The sequence below is a fragment of the Pelodiscus sinensis genome, chromosome 1, assembly GCF_049634645.1.
Source record: "Pelodiscus sinensis isolate JC-2024 chromosome 1, ASM4963464v1, whole genome shotgun sequence".
NCBI classification, from domain to species: domain Eukaryota; kingdom Metazoa; phylum Chordata; order Testudines; family Trionychidae; genus Pelodiscus; species Pelodiscus sinensis.
The window spans coordinates 129,497,748-129,511,506 of NC_134711.1; the positions used below are offsets into that span (position 1 = coordinate 129,497,748).

The 13,759-nt window shown below is 51.7% G+C and overlaps 1 protein-coding gene across 1 annotated transcript in view; it reads right to left on the minus strand.

Annotated features, from left to right (window-relative positions):
• LOC102453877 (potassium voltage-gated channel subfamily KQT member 1-like) overlaps nucleotides 1-13,759 on the minus strand; it is a 723,768-nt gene that overhangs the window by 578,494 nt on the left and 131,515 nt on the right. The window lies entirely within an intron of this gene.

Below are 13,759 nucleotides of genomic sequence, written 5' to 3' on the forward strand. Positions count from 1 at the left end.
AGAAAGACAAGATTCCGAAGTGGGAAGGAGGGCAGGTCGTGGAGCACCCACAGGGACACACCTCGAAGAACCATCGTTACTGCACGAAGTGAGTAACTTCCTCTTTTTCTTCGGGTAGTCCCCGTGGGTTCTCCACATCTGGTGACTCCGAAGCAGTAATCTCAGTTAGATGTGGGCATCGGAATCGGGATTCTGAACACTAGGCAGCACTGCCAAGGCTACCGCTGAGTCAGAGGAGAAGTGCTGAACAATTACATAATGCCTTGAAAAGGTGGAAGTAAAAGACCAAGTCGCCGCTCGGCAGATGTCCCGCAGGGGGTCTCCTTTCACGAAAGCTGCCGACACAGCAACTGCTCGTGTCGAGTGGGCCCTAGGCTAGGACGTGAGTGGCTTCTTACAAATATCGCAAGTCGTAATACAAGAGACAACCAGTTTAGAAATACGTTGGGCCGATAAAGACTTGCCCTTAGAAGGCCCTGATGTCGAAACGAAGAGGCGATCCGTCTTACGCAGAGTACGGGTTCTATCTATATAGAATGCCAAGGCTCTACAAACATCGAGGGTATGCAAAAGGGCATCATGCTGAGAGGTATGAGGTTTTGGATAGAAACATGGCAAAACGATTGGCTCATTTATATGAAAATCTGTGCAGACTTTAGGTAGAAAGGCTGGATGAGTCCTCAGTATCACTGATTCCATGTTAAACACTGTATAGGGAGGTGTTGACATCAAAGCAGCTAATTTGCTCACCCTATGTGCCGATGTTATGGCAAGAAGAAAGAGTACCTTCATTTTAAGCATCAACACGGGTACCATGGCTGACGGTTCAAACGGTGGTTGCATTAGGACATCAAGCACCAGGTCAAGACTCCATGCTGGTGGTGGAGGCCTACGTGGTGGGTTAAGTTTAGCCAGTCCTTTGAGAAATCTAGTCATCATGGGATGGGAAAAAACCGACTTGCCTTCAACGGGATAGTGAAAAGCAGCTATCGCCGCCACATGGACTTTAAGTGATGAGATGGAGAGTCCAGTCGACTGTAGCTGGAGGACATAGTCCAGTAAAACATGTAGTGGTGAAACAAGAAGGTCTAGAAGCTTAGGAGCGCACCAGCGCACAAACCTAGACCACTTGGACCGGTAAGTTTTCCTAGTGGAATCCTTCCTGCTGTGTAAGAGAACACGCTTCACCTGGTCCGAACAAAGGTTCTTGGACGCGCTGAACCATGTATCATCCACGCAGTCAGGTGCAGAGTATCCAGCTTCGGATGAAGCAGGGAGCCTTTCTGTTGTGTGAGCAAGTCCAGTAGGTAAGGCAATCGGCGCGGTGTTTGTACAGAGAGCTGCAGAAGAGTTGAGTATCATGGCTGTCTGGGCCACGCTGGGGCTATGAGTATCACTCGTGCCCTGTCCATCATGATCTTCTCGAGTACTCTGGGAATGAGTACAACAGGGGGGAATGCATACAAAAGTGATGTGCCCCAATGAAGGAGAAATGCATCTCCCAGAGAGTGGTTGCCCAGTCCTGCTCTGGAACAGTAAGCTCTGCATTTCGCATTGGCACGCGTGGCGAACAGATCTATCACCGGAAAGCCCCACCGATGGAAGAGAAGTAAGAGGACATCCATGCAGATCACCCACTCGTGGTCTTGAGGGAAATGTCTGCTCAGCGCATCCGCAGTGGTATTGTTCGCACCCAGTAAGTATGACGTGACTATAAAAATGTTGTTTTGAATGCACCAGTTCCAGAGGCGGATCGCTTCTGCACAAAGTGAACGGGATCGGGCACCCCCCTGTCTGTTCACATAATACATCGCCACTACATTGTCTGTGAGAATTCTCGTGACAGTGCCTCTTATGTGTAACTTGAAGTGTTTGCAGGCACGAAACACCGCTCGGAGTTCGAGAAAGTTGATATGGCGCATCATCTCCGCTGTGGACCTGCGGCCTTGAGCTGTTTTTGCGCCCATGTGGGCACCCCAGCCGATGAGAGAAGCGTCTGTGGTTATCTCCACTGACGGCTGTGGTGCGGGGAAGGGGACTCCTGACAGCATGTTGTTGCGATCAGTCCACCATAAGAGGGAGTCTTTGACATGTGTAGGTAGCACCATGGTCTTGCGAATGCTGTGCCTGGTCGGATTGTATACCGTGCTATGCCTGGTCGGATTGTATACCGTGCTTAGCCAGTGCTGTAGACACCTGAGGTGTAGGCTTGCGTGGCGGACTATGATTGTAGTCGATGCCATATGACCCAGAAGCTGGAGGCATACACGTACTGGGAGCGTTGGAGCTTGCAAGACTGTTTTTATCAGGTCTTGCATAAGTTGAAAACGCTTGACTGGCAGATGAACTCTCTGACTGAGTCGAGACGCGCTCCTATGAAGTTTAGAATTTGTGTAGGTTGCGGACGTGATTTTTGAATGTTCACAATAAGGCCAAGGGAGTTGAACAGATCCCGAGTTGCGACCACCATGTGATGTGCCTCTGACTGGATGTGTCCATTGATGAGGCAGTCGTCGAGGTAGGGGAAAATGGAGACTCCTGTTCTGCGTAGATGGGCAGCCACTACCGCCAGCATTTTGGAGAACACCCTCGGGGCTGAGATGAGGCCGAAAGGTAGTACCCTGTACTGGAAATGGTCGTCGCCCACTACGAATCTCAGAAAGCGTCTGTGCGCTATGTGTATTGTCACATGGAAGTATGCATCCTGCAAATCTAGAACTGCGAACCAGTCTCCTTTGTTTAGTGCTGGCATGATCTTGGCCAGCGTGGTCATTTTGAAGCGCTGCTTTCGGATGAAACGATTTAGACTTCTCAGGTCGAGGATGGGTCTCCACCCCCCGGATTTCTTGGGAACTAGAAATACCTGGAGTAAAACCCTTTCCCCGAGAATTCGGCGGGTACTCGCTCTATGGCTCCGATCTCGAGCAGGTGAAAAACTTCTCGAAGAGCGGCCCCGTGATATTGGTCCCTGAGAAGGGAGGGGGTGGTAGGAGTAGTAGGGGGGACTGAGGCAAATGGGATCGTAAGGCCTGATGATATGACCTCTAGGACCCATCGGTCCGAGGTAATGCTGGCCCATTGATGAAGAAATGGCCTCAGGCGGTGGTGGAATAAGGTGGTGGCAGGCTTTAGTGTGTTGACTGGTGGAGATGTGTTCGAGTCCCCCACACAGGAGTCAAACCTGCTGCTTCTGAGGAGGCCGAGCTGAAGAGCGATTCTGCTGCTGACGTTTGCGCTGAGGGCGCTGTCTAAATCTAGGTTGGTCAGATCCACGCTGCTGTTGCTGCTTATAGGGGAAGTAATCATATCTCCTTTGAAAGGGGTAGTATCGCCTGCGTTTGAAAGATGGCGTGAACATCCCTAGAGACCGAAGGGTAGTACGAGAGTCCTTGCCAGAATGGAGAACCTCATCAGTAGTGGAGGCAAACAGATTTTGACGATCAAAGGGTAAATCTTCCACTTTGGACTGCAACTCCTTAGGGGCTTCCGCCGACAATAACCAGGAAGCTCTTCGCATTGCAATACCTGTTGCCATTGCTTGAGCGGCTGTGTCGGCAACGTCCGCGGCGATCTGAAGCGATGTTCTACATGCAGTGAACCCTTCTTGGACAACTGCTTTAAGGAGAGACCTCCTATTGTCAGGGAGATGTTGCATAAGTTCCGGGAGCTTGGAGTAGTTGTCAAAGTTATGGTTTAACAAAAGAGCAGCATAATTGGCAACCCGCAGGAGCAAGGTTGAGGAGGAGTAAATTTTTCGGCCAAAATAGTCCAATTTCTTTGTATCCCTATCCGGTAGGGAAGTTTTAAATTGGGGCATCTTACTCTTATGGCGAACAGCATCTACTATCAGGGAATTTGGCTGTGGGTGATTAAACAGAAAATCCAAACCTTTGGATGGGACAAAATACTTTTTATCCACTTTTTTATTGGTGGGCGGTATTGATGTTGGCGTCTGCCAGATGTCCTGTCCTACCTCCATGATAGCATCATCTATCGGGAGGGCAATCTTTCGTTGTTGATTAGGATGTAAATTCTTGAATAACTTATGCCGTTTAATCTGGGACTCAGTAAGTTGTACTTCTTGGGATTGCGCGACACGTTTAAAGAGGTCTTGGAATTCTTTAAGATCATCCGGAGGTGACGTTTCGCCCAGAGACACCGGTTCATCCCTGGAAGGCACAGATATGCAGGCTTTAGGAGACATGTCCGGGTCAGTTTCTGAGAGTTGCCCTTCCTCTAAGTCTGACATTTGTGATTGGGCTACCGGAAAACGAGAAGGTATCGTACGTCGTAGCGGGGAGTGTTTGAGAATCTCTGAATGAACGGAAAGTGGGCTAATAGAACGACAGGAACATGGAGACCTGCGATGAGATCGAGAATGACTGCGATGAGATGATTCAATATAGTAAGGTCTATGATGGTGGGTATAACGTCGGTCAGACCCTGCAGGTGACAAACGTCTAGAAGACCTAGTACTGCTATACCTGACATAATAGGTACTTTGTGGTGAACGAATCAGTGAGCGAAAGCGTCTTGTAGGAGAACGAGATCTAGAGCATCCCTGGTGTGAGCAGCTATGCTCTCTATAATAATGGCGACGAGGTGAAAGACTTCGCTGATGATATTCCCTCTGATCTCTTGTATGGCGTGTAGAAACACAAGGGTGAGGAGATGGGTCCTGAGAAAACCCTGGAGAGGTACGCAGGGAGATTTCCTGGGTATTTGATTTTGATGCTGGAAGCTGTCCAGAGCCTGGGGACTGAAGGTTAAAGGCTCAGAAGGAGGAATCTGGGCAGGAGTTTGCTGCTCCGGTGCCGGTGCTGGGGACAGCTCCGTGTGAGGAGCAGTGACTGAAGGCATTTCAGCACCCGGTGTGGACAGGTCCGGTGCCGCTGTAGCTGCCCCTTTAAGAAGCCCTTGTGCAGATTGTGGTGCCGGCGGCTGCCGATCGGGGAATGCTGGCCAGCTTCTTTGCAGTAGGAGCACGGGTTACCCTCGAGCCCAAGGTACTCGGCTTATTACCTGCGCTCACCCGCGATTGCGGAGCAGCTGGCAGGGAATGAGCGGGGGAGGCTCTCTTCCTTTTTGGTGAAGGCAAAGCCTCGGAAGGAGCCCTCCGCTTTTCAGCCGTGGGGTCTGAGGCAGAGGATCTTGAAGCAGTAGAAGGCAGGAGAGCCTTATAGAACAGGATCTCTTTTAAATGACGCTCTCGCTCCTTGCGGGCTCTGGTTGTCAAGCTGGCACAGTGGGTGCACTTCTGGGGGATATGTGCCTCCCCAAGGCAACGGACACAAACTGAGTGTCCGTCTGATACTGGCATTGGCTCAGTGCACCTGGCACATTTTATAAAACCAGGGGAGCCCGGCATTTTGTCACCGGCTTTCTTTCCTCTTGTACTTCTTTATCACAAAGGTTATTATTTCTCTCTCTCTCTTTTTTTTTTTTTTTTTTTACTGTTAGTCTAAAACATTAAGAGTAACGGGGAGAAACAGTGAATGAGGGAAACGTCTTTCTCGCGGTTTGTTTGTTCCTCATGGAACGAGGTGTACAGCTAGTTCGGATTAGGAAGCCTAATCCGAACTAACTAGTCCGTGCCGCGTGTTGCCGTGCGGCACGGGGTCCTACCTAGCCGGCATTTAAAAATGGCATTGGCCGGCTTTATGCAAATGAAGCCTGGGAAATTCAAATCCCGGGCTTCATTTGCAACTCCGTATGACTACATTACCCCCCCTAGTTTGAACTAGGGGGGTAGTGTAGACATACCCTAAGTGCCTATCTTGCTTTTAAAAGGGGACATGGGCATCCTTTAAAATGTTACACCAAATCTTTTAATAGCACATTTGGACGTCCAAAAAATCCCGGATGAATACTGAAGTCCCCCAGACTTTGGAAAGAGATACCCATGCACTCTTGCTACACAGGCTTGTTCTAAAATCTGATTACACCTCCTGTGACGTAGTGGGGGTATTGGGCTGCTATCTATGCTGGCTCTGTGGTAACCCCCACTGGCTGCTGCCAGTACCACAGCCCAGAAGGACAGGGAGTGAGTCATTATGCAAAGAGGGTGTCTCAATCTGTCTGACCAGCTACCCCCCCAAGGAGAGAAACAAAGGAAGGTGGAATGCCGCCCCTGGCTGGGGCCAGGGCTGGAAGAGAGTTGGTTACTCTCTGGCTGGTATCATGGAGGAAGCAGCCTAGGCAACAGGCTGGGATTTAGGAGCCTAGACCCCCCCCCTCCATATCAAGGGGGGCTGAGGCATCCTAGGCCTGTCCTGGAACCAGATAACATCTATGCTGTGCTGTATCCTGGAGAAGCAATAAACTCCCTCTATTCTACTGGCTGGTGGAGTCTGTTCGTGCCATTACGGTGGTGCAGGAGGCGGGGGAACACCAACGCGTCATCACACTGGTGTCAGAAGTGGGATGCACTGCACCCCGTGGATGGAGCTTCCAGTGGCGAATGACAAGGCGCAGTAGAAGCAGGAGCCCTGGAGCCAGGCGTGCTGGAGACAGAGCGAAGCGGTTCCTGGGAATCGTGGGCGCTGCAGCACTAGACTGGTGAGTCTGCACCAAGGGCACCAGCGGGCAGATGGCCTACGCCCGACTCTTGAAGGCAGAGCTGGTGAAGCTGTGCAGGGAGAGGGGCTTGCCTGTGTGGAAAGCATCCAAGGCCCAGCTGACTGCCCGGCTGGAAGAGAATGACCAGCCACGGGGCCAGGATTTTGTCCCCAGAGGGAGCAGCCAGACCCCTCCTGAGAGCGTGTCAGGCTCTGAGAGGAGGCAGAGCACTGGAGCCTGCCGGGGAGATGGGACAGCTTCCCTCGGGAGGCCTGCAAGCCATAGCCCATCTAGGGTAGGGGCCAGCCCAGCAGAGCTGCGGCAGCTGGAGATCCAGCTGCGGATGAAGGAATTGGAAGTACAGGACCGAGAGAGGCAGCGACAACATGAGTTGGCCATGGCAGAGCGGAGAACCGGCGGGGCCCCGGCTGCGCCGAGTGCAGATGGGCCCCAAGGTCCCAGGGCTGCCAGCCGCTTGAAGAGGCTCGTGGTAGCCCAATTGAAGGACATGGGCAACGTAGATGGGTTCCTCAACTCCTTTGAGAGGGCCTGTGGACTGCAACGGGTCCCCCCAGCTGACTGGCTATAGGAGCTCATCCCCGCACTGAACCAGGAGGCGGCCGGAGTGCTCGGTCAGCTGGAGGACCTACAGCCAGGGGATTACAACCGAGCCAAGGAGGCCCTGCTGCACAAGGTCGGGCTGACCCCCGAGATGTACAGGAAGAAGTTCCGGGGGGTGCATAAGGAGCCACGGGAGACCTATGTGGAACTGGCCTCCCGCCTGGCGCAATACTGCCGCAAGTGGGTGTCTGGAGTCGGAGCCCAGACCGCAGAGGAGCTGCTCAAGCTGTTCATGGTGGAGCAGTTCTATGAAGCGTGCCCACCCAAACTGAGGCTGTGGCTCAAGGACCGAAGACCAGAGACACCCCAGGAGGCCGGGAGACTGGCAGATGAGTTCACGGAGAGCCAGTCCGGGTGTGAACGGGAGTCCTGGAGAGAAAGGGAATCGCACAGAGACCGGATCTCGGCTGAGCGACGGAGGGAGTCAACTACGAGGCGAGCCCACGGAACAGGTCGTCTGTGCCCCAGAGAACCAGCCAGGGCCTGGACAGAGACAGCCCAAAGCCTAACTTGCCATCACTGTGGGCAAAAAGGCCACAAGAGGGCTCAGTGCACCAGGTCCCCTGACCTGGGACTTTCCAGGGTTAACTGGCTGGGGCTGGGGGAAGGGCAGGCTGCCCCAGAGGCAGGGGCTGGCCGGAAAACCTCAGCTCAGAGTGGGGGGAAGAATGCTCAGTGCACCTCCCCTGGGAGGTCTGACCCTCGGGAGGCGGATTTCTCCGTGTACCGGGTGGGGGCAGGGCGGCCCCTGCGGAGCGAGTGCCTCATACCCCTGGAGGTGGATGGTAGGAAGGTGACAGGTTTCTGGGACATGGGGGCGGAGGTGACGCTGGCCCGATCCGACATAGTGGCCCCAGACCGGGTACTACCCCACACGCAGCTGACCCTGAAGGGCATAGACGGGTCCCCGTTTAAGGTACCTGTAGCCAGGGTGAATCTGAAATGGGGGGCCAAGGAAGGTCTCAAAGAAGTGGAGGTCCACCCACACTTGCCAACAGAGGTGCTGATGGGGAATGACCTAGAGGAGTGGCCCCGTGAATCCCAGCGGGCTCTAGTCACCACCCGTAGCCAGAGCCAGCGGGGGGCTGGCAACCTGGATCGAGGGAAGAGCTCCCGGCAGAGTCCTCAGGGTCCCATCCCAGTGGACACCGTGTCCAGCCAGGCTGGGACTCCAGACCTAGGCAAAGGTGGGGAACAGGTCCCAATCCCTGCCTCAGCGGCTGAATTCCAGGCTGAGGTGCAGGCAGACCCCTCCTTGCAGAGGCTGAGGGTCCAGGCTGGCCTCCGTGCAGCTCAGCCCCTAGGGAGAGATGGCCAGGAGAGATTCCTGTGGGAGCGGGGATTCCTGTTCTGGGAATGGCTTCCCCCCAGGAAGGTGAGGGCATGGGCGGTCCAGTGGCAGCTGGTCGTCCCCCAAAAGCATCGCCTTAAGTTGCTGTATTTGACCCATGACGTCCCTGTTGCGGGCCACCGGGGGATCCGGAGCACTCGGCTGAGGCTGCTCCAACACTTCTACTGGCCAGGGCTATTTGCAGCCGTGCAGCGATACTGCCGGTCCTGCGACTCCTGCCAGAGGGGCAGGAAGGCCCAAGACAGGAGGAAAGTGGCTTGGGGGCCCCTACCCCATATAGAGGAGCCTCTGGGCTTGCTGAGAGAGTTATGGGAGGGGAAGACCTCCCTGGATGGAGCGTCGGGGGTGGAAGCCGCCCTGGCTGTCCAGAGAAGGCTCGCTGGGCTCATGGCCCCGGCCCGAGACACCCTGGCCAGAGATCAAGGCCAGCGGAAGGGTGGGTGTGACCACAGGGGACAGACCTGTGCCAGTCGCCCTGGAGCAGTGCGGCGAGTGGACAGAGGGAAGCTAATTCATGTGGGGCCTTGCCGCGGCCGGCCCGAGTCAAGGGGAGCACCCATGTCCCCTGGGCGGGTTCCCACGCAGAGCACCCGAACTTCCCTAGGTTACGAGTGGAGTGACCCTGCTCAGTTCGCTCTCAGAGGGGGGAGAACTGTGACGTAGTGGGGGTATTGGGCTGCTTTCTATGCTGGCTCTGTGGTAACCCCCACTGGCTGCTGCCAGTACCACAGCCCAGAAGGACAGGGAGTGAGTCATTATGCAAAGAGGGTGTCTCAATCTGTCTGACCAGCTACCCCCCCCCCCCCAAGGAGAGAAACAAAGGAAGGTGGAATGCCGCCCCTGGCTGGGGCCAGGGCTGGAAGAGAGTTGGTTACTCTCTGGCTGGTATCATGGAGGAAGCGGCCTAGGCAACAGGCTGGGATTTAGGAGCCTAGACCCCCCCCCCATATCAAGGGGAGCTGAGGCATCCTAGGCCTGTCCTGGAACCAGATAACATCTATGCTGTGCTGTATCCTGGAGAAGCAATAAACTCCCTCTATTCTACTGGCTGGTGGAGTCTGTTCATGCCATTACGGGGGTGCAGGAGGCGGGAGAACCCCAACGCGTCGTCACACCCCCATTTAATATTTAACTCATAAAAATAGTCAACACATATACATGCAAATATACAGTTTGGAAACAAGCTCACCAAAGCAAGACCATCCAAATTAGTGGCATGCAGGCCATTCTAGCTCTTTTTATTGTATAAAAAGACTGACATGATACTGTGCCTTTTAGGCCTTTCCTATTGCTGAAACTGTGATATCAGTGATTATGTTTGAACACACTTGTTGGTAATGGTCCCCATACAATTTCCCTGACCAATATGCACAGGTATTTATTCTCCTGAGTTCAGAATTACAATTACAGAATTGTGCTATGGAGTACTAGGGAACTTCATAGCATATAGCAGTGCGTTTCAACCTTTCCAACCCCAGGGATCCTCTCTCATTTAGCAGGGATCTTACACCCAGTTCCTCCTTTCATTTAGTTATTGAGAAGAAAGGCTGCTATAAACACTTGATTTCTCTTCATGACCCCAATGGTCATTAGCATGTTTGTCCTTAATACAGTTGAAATCCACTGAATTGTCATCTAATGACTAATCCACTGCAGGGTGAAAGTCACTCACTTCCACTGGGCAAACTGGGGAGATTTACACCAGATACCTTTGACATTTAGGGAAATTCTCAGATCTGGGGAAGAGGGGGACCAAGTATTCAAATCTCACGACTTAACTGTTTGCAACATCCTGCAGTTCATTGTCTGTATTTATTTTATTTGATCTTGTGATTAATTCCACGAGCCTTTTGTTTGCTAATATGGAATAGCATCAGGAGGAGAAATTTACACAATCCAGTCCTTATTGGCTATACAACTAGGGAGCTCCATATGGCTACAGGCAGTCCCCGGGTTACGTACAAGATAGGGACTGTAGGTTTGTTCTTAAGTTGAATTTGTATGTAAGTTGGAACTGGTGTCCAGATTCAGCCACTGCTGAAACTGACCAGCGGCTGACTACAGGAAGCCTGAGGCAGAGTTTCTCTGCCCCGGGCTTCCTGGAATCAGCCGCTGATCAGTTTCAGCAGCAGCTGACTTGGGGACACCTGGGGTAGAGCAGCTGGGGTGCTGCCGGGTTGGTCTCCGCAGCGCCGAGGTGCGGCGCTGCGGGGACCTACCCGGCAGCGCCCCAGCTGCTCTGTCCCAGGTGTCCAGATTCAGCTTTGTTGAAACTGATCAGCGGCTGATTCCAGGAAGCCCGGGGCAGAGCAACTCTGCCTCGGGCTTCCTGTAGTCAGCGCTGGTCAGTTTCAGCAGCGGCTGACTTGGGGACGCCTGGGGCAGAGCAGCTGGGGTGCTGCTGGGTTGGTCCAGTAGCGCCGCTCCTCCTGAAACTGACCAGCAGTGGCTGAATCAGGACGCCTGGAGCAGAGCAGCTGGGGTGCTGCGGGGTTGGTCCAGTAGCGCCGAGGAGCGGCGCTGCGGGACCAACTGGCAGCACCCCAGCTGCTCTACCACAGGCGTCCACGAAAAAAGCCTGGTCTGCCGGGGGGAGGGGGGGGCGCACTAGCTGCGCCCCCCCCCCCCCAGCAGACCTGGGAGACGCGGGCGGCGGGACCGCGGCGCATCTGGGCGGTCCCGCCGCCCGCGTCCTCCGGGGTGAGAAAAGCCCCGTTCGTAAGTATGGATCCGACATAAGTCGGATCCACGTAACCCGGGGACTGCCTGTATTTAAGAAACGGACATTGATCATTAGTGTCTCTTAAAATGTAGTACATTCCCAGTTACTCTGAAAGGGCTTCTCTAAATGTGTGCTACATTGAAGTTTTAACTGCTAAAGCTGGGAGTACACACACAAGGAACGGACAGTAGAAAATGGTACAAGTTGTACTTCTCAAAACTGGGACTCTCTGGTCTGGCAACATCCATGGTCAGGAAGAACCATGGATGTTCCTGGACCACAGAGCCCAGGTATAGGGAGGCTGAGCTGCCAGGCAGGAGTAGCAAGAGTGGGGTGGCGACTCAGCCAGGATTCCTGTGTTAGGGGAGGGGTTCACAGAGGGGCAGGCAGTGCAGCAGGGAGTTTTGACTCCTCCTGTAGGGGAGCGCCAGCAGCAGCTGTGGAGCTCCGGCCACAGAGCTCCGGGGCCAGCAGTGGCATCCAGGGAACTCTGGCCCGAGCAGCAGCTAGGGAGTTCCAGCCCTGACCATGGAACCCTGGCCTGGGGAACCATGGCCAGGCAGACAGCAGGGGGGCTGGTTGGACCCTAGCCAGGGGTAGCATGGGCCATGTTGGAAGGGACCTCCCCAATTTGGCAAATCCCCTTGTTCGGGACCGGTAACGTCCTGAGAGTGCCAGACGAGGGAGGTCCAACCTGTAGCAAACGACAGCACAGTTATAGCCATGCCTCTCTTCAAAACACTTTTTGCTCTGATGATATTGTTACTCGTGACCCTTTATCTGTAAAATGGATAAAGTACCAAACCTTTTGGGGTAACTTTATTCAGTCAGATTTAGAACAGAGGCATTTATCTCATTGCCAATTTTTAGCTAATGACGACTTTCACTTAAATATTTGCAAAACCTATGAAAACATTCAATCCTGCATTTTTTAAGCCTGTGCGCAACATAAAAAGCTAAACAGTTTTTTTCCAAAAAAATTTGACTTCATTGTGAGGCCATCTTCTCTAGCATGCTTATATATTCCCAAAATTAGTAATCTGAAAGAAATATGCTCAGCTCATGCTGAAGATTTATAGGTATTTGCTGGGAAAGAATTCCTCCTCACAAAGGAATAAAATAAAATTAAAAAAAAAAAATCACACAAAATGTTTTAGAAAGAGGCAAATTCCCATCTTTTACTGAAAGTCCTTTCAGAGCTCTGCCTCCCCCTGAAACAATTTTTTGTTGGGATTTCAACTTTTCTGTAAACTGATGTGTTATCTACATCTTGTAGACCTGATATCGAATGCAACTGAGCAGCAGTATGGAAAAATTTAATTAGTTCATCGTATCATTCTTACATCTCAGCTTCAACGTTCTTTAGCATTTTACCATCATGCAGTACATTAAGCTGACAAATATGTACCGTACTGCACTGGGAACAACATCAACACTGTTCTTCACCCAATGGCAGCCGGAATATAATCTTGTATCTAACTCTCAAAATAGGGGGGTTTAGCCCTATTTTTCCCTTACTTGGAAGAAGAAAACTCAAACGCAAGGAAGTCACGTGCACATGGAATACCAGAAATTAACAAATCAGAACTTCACTGCAAAAAAAAATGTAAATGTTACATTATTTTCCAGCTATCCACTTGTCACACTCTGAAGGCTTAATCATGGATCTTCTTCACAAAACCATTACCATGCTTTCTTTTCCAAATATGAAGACAAGCTAATATTCTAAACAGCCATAATTGTTAACTTAAGTAACACGGAGATTAAGAAGATAGATTTATTCTTCAGCTGTTTCTCAAATGAAAAACACCACATCATTTTGTCTTAGATACATAAGAAAAATCACTACACACATCCCAAAGAGAATTGAGAATCTTTTCACTCTGTCTACACTGGTCAAAAAGTGTTTTTAAAAGACACTGGTTAGAAAATGCCTTGGGATTGTATCTCTTGTAGTGTACCATTAAGCCCCACACCAGTGCCATCACAGTTTTTAATCATAAGTTTTGGTTGTGTGGCATGCCAATTGGTTGCAGCACCTGAAATGACCCCTTTTGCTCAGGTCTGACTAAATGAGTACAGATTATTTTTGTTTCTCTTCAACTTACCACAAAGCCACACACATAAGAACTTCAATGGTTCAGAGAGTCCCAGCTATAACTGTCAGTGTGCTGTTCAATTATGACAGTTGCCCCCAAAGTCATGACACTCAACAAGAGACTTGAACATTATATGTCAGATGCTTCAGCGTTCCTGAATGTACCTTTTACAGAGTTGCCATGGTGCTGTGTGGTTCTATCAAACAGACGTGATACATGCACTTACTAAACCAAAAGGTAAGCAATGTGACAAACCAATTCAAGAACTCAACACCACTACAGTGGACTGAATGTAGACATGCCTTTCCGGTCCTACTCAATGACAGTTAAAACTATATTAATTATTCTATCCTCTAATTCTTGAAAGCACTGTTTCCCTATTGAGTATGCCCATACTCCTTTATGAAC